The sequence below is a fragment of the Fukomys damarensis genome, unplaced genomic scaffold (genome assembly GCF_012274545.1).
Source record: "Fukomys damarensis isolate Sample0158 unplaced genomic scaffold, DMR_v1.0_HiC HiC_scaffold_27, whole genome shotgun sequence".
NCBI lineage: Eukaryota > Metazoa > Chordata > Mammalia > Rodentia > Bathyergidae > Fukomys > Fukomys damarensis.
Genome location: NW_022900939.1, coordinates 19,948,792 through 19,954,380, shown reverse-complemented (window position 1 = coordinate 19,954,380; position 5,589 = coordinate 19,948,792). Strand labels below are relative to the sequence as shown.

The 5,589-nt window shown below is 44.9% G+C and overlaps 1 long non-coding RNA gene across 3 annotated transcripts in view; it reads right to left on the bottom strand.

Annotated features, from left to right (window-relative positions):
• Nucleotides 1-1,051: 1,051 nt before the first annotated feature.
• LOC104870236 overlaps nt 1,052-5,589 on the bottom strand; it is a 27,438-nt gene continuing 22,900 nt past the window's right edge. For all 3 annotated transcript variants that reach the window (XR_782482.2, XR_782481.1, XR_004514547.1), the window contains exon 5: nt 1,052-1,247. This is a non-coding gene — a long non-coding RNA (uncharacterized LOC104870236). The remainder of the gene's footprint in view (nt 1,248-5,589) is intronic.

The following is a 5,589-nucleotide window of genomic DNA, read 5'->3' as shown; positions in this document are numbered from 1 at the left end:
AAAAAAAAAAAAAAAAAAAAAAAAAAAAAAAAATTAAGATGCCTTTGAAGTGGTGCATGCCTGTAATCCCAACACCCCGGTAGGCTGAAGCAGAAGGATTGCAAATTTGAGCCTGGCCTGGGCAACTGAACAACTCAGGGAGACCCTGTCTCAAAATAAAAAACAAGAAGAAGCTGGGGGAGGTTGATGGCAAGGTCCTGAGTTTGGTCCCCAGTACAACAACAACAAAAAAATATCCCTTTGATTTCTACAGGCCACTTATATAAATACATCCAAGATGATACTCCTTACCAATTCAGTTTTCAGGAAGGAAAACATCTCTTTGCTCTCTCCAGGAGATTGCAAGTAATTTCGCCTCAGCAACAGTATCATTGAGGATGACGATGGTATTTCCTACACCTGGCTCAGATTGCTCAAATTTGAAATGGTCTTTCTTAATGACCAGTCCAAGAGGGGGTTCGGGTTCATCAACTTTGACTTATTCTTTGGTACCATAATAAAGTAGAGACTTAACTGATTTTCACTAAGTTGGTCTTTAATAAAGGGATTCAGGGGGCACACAGTTCTGTTTTGCCTTTTGATCTGCCATCCTCTAAACACAGCTTTCCCGCCCGGATCATGTGCCCGGGGTGAGGGAGGGGTGGAGGATCCTGTGTGGTCTCACTGCTATGCAAAGCTGTTGTATAATCCTGCTGGGCCACTTTCTCAGGAGTAGCATGTGAAGTTGAATATTGTTTTTAGTTCGACAGTGAATGGACTGTGATATGGTTACCTTCACTTCTCTGCTGTGCTTGCTCACTGTGTCCTCTGCCCACATGGGCCCTTGGCTGTCCTCTCCTCCCCTTGGGAGCCCACGCATATGCCTCCACCCCAGCTCTAGCTGGTCCTCATCCCTCTAACTGCTGTCTCTCTCAGTTTCTCACATTATTTTTCTTTTTTTTTTCCCTCATTGAGTTTATTGATACATTTTAGGTATACAGTACAGTTACATTCATTATTGGGATCACATTATTTTGTTTATATTATTCTCCTTAAGTCACACCTTATTCTCTCTTTTGCTCTATCCAGAATACAGCATCCATGGGTGGTGGAGGCAGAGGAACTGGTTTAATTTTTGTTGCATCCTTTGTCCTAAAATAGTACCTCTCAGTAAGCACTGCTTGAATGGATGGCCTTAGCCATCAGGGTGTGGAGCATGCAGAGCTTGAGTTTAGGCTGGAGTTTGAGTCTTCATGGAGGATGTGGTCCTGGGAGAGGGTGGGCAGACGGAGAGAGAACAGAGACAAAAGCACGCCACTGAATCTGCTGTCACTATCATCACTGGTTGCCCACCCAAGGTCTTCCCTGAGGAGCATAGGACTGCATTCCAGGACCTGCATCTGGAGCAGGGGATAATATTAATCCCATCTTCCTCTGTCACCTCCCAACCTCTACTGCACAGAGAGCACCAAAACCTGCACAAGTGAGTCACTGGGTCCGACCAGGAGAGGTGTCACTCCCACTCCTGGAGTGAATTTGCTCCTGAATCCAATGGCTGTGGGCTCAGTTTAATTACCACACACTGGAGGATAGGATCCCAAATACACTAGAGATTTCCCCTGAGTTGACTCCAAGGCAGAGTCTTAAACTGAACATGGTAGCATTTTCTTGGCTTTCTGCTGACATGAGTGTGTGTACTGTATGACCAGGAGATCCCATGAGCATGTGCCCAATGCCTGGGTCCTTTACAGTACACAAGTGCTTGGCCCAGGCTTGTGGCAACATAATCATCTTCCCCTCACTCATGGGAAGATGTGTTCCAAGACTCTCAGTGGATGTCTGAAACTACAGAGAGTACTGAACCCTAAACGCAGGGTATGATATTAAATATACAGTGAATGTTTAAATTTTTAAAAATTATTACTTTTTAACAATCACATTGCCAGGGCTGGGAATTTAGCTCAGTGGTTTCGCCACCTGCCTCGCAAGCAGAAGGACCCAGGTTTGATCCCCGGTACCAAAAAAAAAAAAAAAAAAAAATCATATTGCCATTAATCCCTCATACTTCCAGCAGACTTATCCCACGGTGGTTGCCACTTTCTGAAGCAGTTCTGGAAGTCCTCTTCTGTGGTCTTGTGTCATGGCCACCCAAGTAGGCCGACAGCTTTCCTTGTTTGGCATTTATCTGTGCATGGGAGTAAGGCGCTCACAAGATGAGATAAAAAATGCAATGAATGTTGCTGCTGCACGCCATCCAGCAGCAGGACAGGCTTGTAAAATCATTATGGTTTATCCTCATCCACTTCATTCGCCAGATCTGACACCACATTACTTCTGACTCTTCCTCAAAGTCAAAATGATAATCAAAGGTAAACATTTTGAATCAATTCACAACATCAAGGCAGCCAAAACAGCACAATAATGACACTCACAGAAGAGGACTTCCAGAACTCCTTCAGAAAGTGGCAAGAATGATAGAGTAAGTGTTTGAATCGAGGAGGAGCATTCTGAAGGGGATTAATGGCAATGTGTCTTTTACTGTAATAAAAATAAGCCCAAAGCTTCCCAAAGTTAATAGAAATCAACTTACTGATCCAAGTAACTCAGTGAGCCCCAAATAGGGTACTTACTAAGAAAATCTGCACTTATGGTACATCCTAGAAAAATTGCTCTAAAGTTTTCAATTAAAAAAAGATAAAGAGAAAATCTTGAAAGCATCCAGAAGAAAAATGCACATTATATACAGAGGAAAAAAGCTAAGAATGATGCTGATGTCTCCTCAGAAACGACAGCACTCAGGATAGTGTACAGAGAGACTTAGAATGTTAGCAGAACTGTCGAATTAAAATTCTGCAACAAGTGGCAACATCCTTCAAAGAGAAGAATATGGAAGAGTGAAATAAGGACATATTCAGAACAATAAAACCCGAGAGATCTACACCACCAGAATGTTCTTCAGGCAGAAGGAAAACTGTACCATTTGGAAATAAGAATTACAAGAAGGAATGAAGGATGTCTGAACTGATAACTAGCCCCACATCCCATGTCAGAGGTTAACAGTCAGCCTCAGTAAATTCACTGCATCTGGTACAGAAGGGGGTTGTAGGGGTTCCATTTACCTGATTACTTTTATAAGAACTCCTTTACCACCATCCACCTGATTCTTGCAGGGGCTAAACAGGTGAGTTGAATGGGACTACAATAAGGTTCCTCTGGACTTGTAGTGTCACTTGGGACTTGCTATCCTAACCAGGACATGCCACAATCAGAAGCTTCTGTTTGGCTTTTCCTGCCTAATGGCTTTTTCTCCCCACAAGTCAAGGAATCAACGGCAAGATCCTGAAAGCTCCAAATTCTAGCTACACAAGGGACTACACAAGGAACTTAGGAAACGATGGCAGGGCAAGTCCTTGGATTCATTGGCTCCACTGTGAGATGGCCTTGGGCAAGAACTCCATTTCTCACCTGCTCTCCATAAGCCTCCAGGGGCAAGGATGGAGTTTCGGGCCTCCTGGCATCAGACCTCATATTCAACAATCTTTGAAAGTCTAGATAGTCCCCTTTCCTCAGTCACAGTTACCCTAGTAATAGCCATACGTCACTTTGGGGAAGAATTAAGAAGGCAATTACTGTGTAAATGAACAGGTTCCCTGCAGGATTCTTTCTCGAAGGGATCCCATTTCCCTTTTAATTAATTAGTCAAAGCGGGCTGGGTCTGAGCTATCTACACTGTCACGTATACCTCCCTGGCTCCCATTGGAGCCTCCTGAGCAGCTCCTGCTGTCTACACCGTGTGAGCTATTTCCTCTCAGAGCAGGGAATGTCTTTCTCCACTCCAGCCATGCAGAGGGGTGACTTTAGCCATCAGCCTTCTCAAGCTGGAAATGTTGAGGGGAGTGGGGACGCATACAGAGAAAGAAAAGCATCACCCACCTTCCTCAAGTGAGGTTCTGTGGACCCTCTGGGAAGTAGAAGGCTCTCTTCTCTTTTGAGAGAAAGGAAATTGTTTCTGCTAGTATGGAAGGTTCAAGGGATCCCAGCTGCGCAGGCTTCTCAGGCCCATCCACCTATGGTTGCCATCCTGGATCTCAGAGCTCCACTCTTTTGCTCTCAGGATCCTGGCTTAGGCAAAACAGACCTGTGCATTCAGGCTCTTTTGCAACGCTGCAGCTCTTAGGGTCAGATCCTGTGTCTGATTTTCAGCCCAGTCTGCCCTACAAGAAATGCAAACCTCAAAGTTGCCAGAGGCCCTCTGACTTCCATGGCATGATTCGAACTGACAGTTGGCTGCTCTCAGCCTCTTACTTTCTTTTCTCAAGGCTCCTAGAGCCACTTAACAAAAGACAACTGCTCCATGCTATTAAATGTCTCGGCCCTGTGCGGCCCCAAGTGTCACTTTCCTTGCATACCTCACCCCTGTGAGAACCCTGTCCGTTATGTGCCCGGACCATCCAGTTTGCCACCTGGAATGAGGTCCTCACTGACCTTTGCCTCCTGGGTGACCCAGCACCAAAATCCCATCCTGAGGTTTTCCCTTCAGAAACTATGTTCTTGTCTCAACTCTCTGAGCCAGGACTGGAGAAAAAAAGGCATTGCGGGGGATTTTTAAACTCGGGATGAAACATTAGGCACATAACAAAGTGAAGGAGTCTGGGAACCCAGTTGTCACCCTTGCCTTGGTTCTTTGAACTAGAGGGGAAGGTGAAGAAGCCCTAGCCCCAGAAGTGTGATGCTGATTTTATTACTGATCACATGCACAGCCGGCCCTCCAAAGTGCCGCTATTTATGAGAGGATGGAAAATTAACTTGTTAAATGGCAATTTAACCATTCTATAAATAAGAATAATGAAACTCAAGCTGCAGTCCACTTTGAATTAAAAGCCCTTGCTTTCTCCACTAGACCATGCTGCAAGTATTGTCCTGAGGACCTGGGGACCATTGCCCCAAACTGGTCCTAAATAGTCTGAAAAGTAACTCAGGTGGAATAAGTGAGGTTTGGAATTATTTAAGGGACACTGTCTATTAAACCCCTAGATTAATCTGAATCTGAAATCAGACAGGAACCCATTAGAATTATAATCTGGCCTCCAAAGCTAGGAAGTCAGTTCTTTTCCAAATGACTGTTTTCTAGAGTATAAATATAGCTTCTTCTGTATTCTGTGGGATTTTCCTTTCTGACAGTAAAATTTGCTGAAAATGTACAATTTGATAAGAAAAATATTTGGACATCTGGGACAGGAGGGAAGTTGTAAATTCCCTGCTCTCCATCCCAGAAGGAAATGGAAAGAAGGGTCCAGCTGTATTTCCATGCTCCAGGCACAAAAGAATTCTGTTCCTCTCCATCAGGTCTTCTTAGGGATAGCCATGCACCGGCTTTTTCCCTCGGGACAGATGCCTGTGCACATGGTCACCAGCTGACAGGGGAAAAGACCAGAGCACCCATCCTGAGCACAGCCTCAGGATACACAGCCTGCACTGGCCTCAGCCCACTCTCACTGTTAAGAAGCAAACAGTGGGCCAGGGATTTAGCTCAGCGGTTCGGTGGCCTGCCTCACAAGCGCAAGGACCCAAGTTCAACCCCTGGCACCAAAAAAAAAAAAAAAAAAAAAA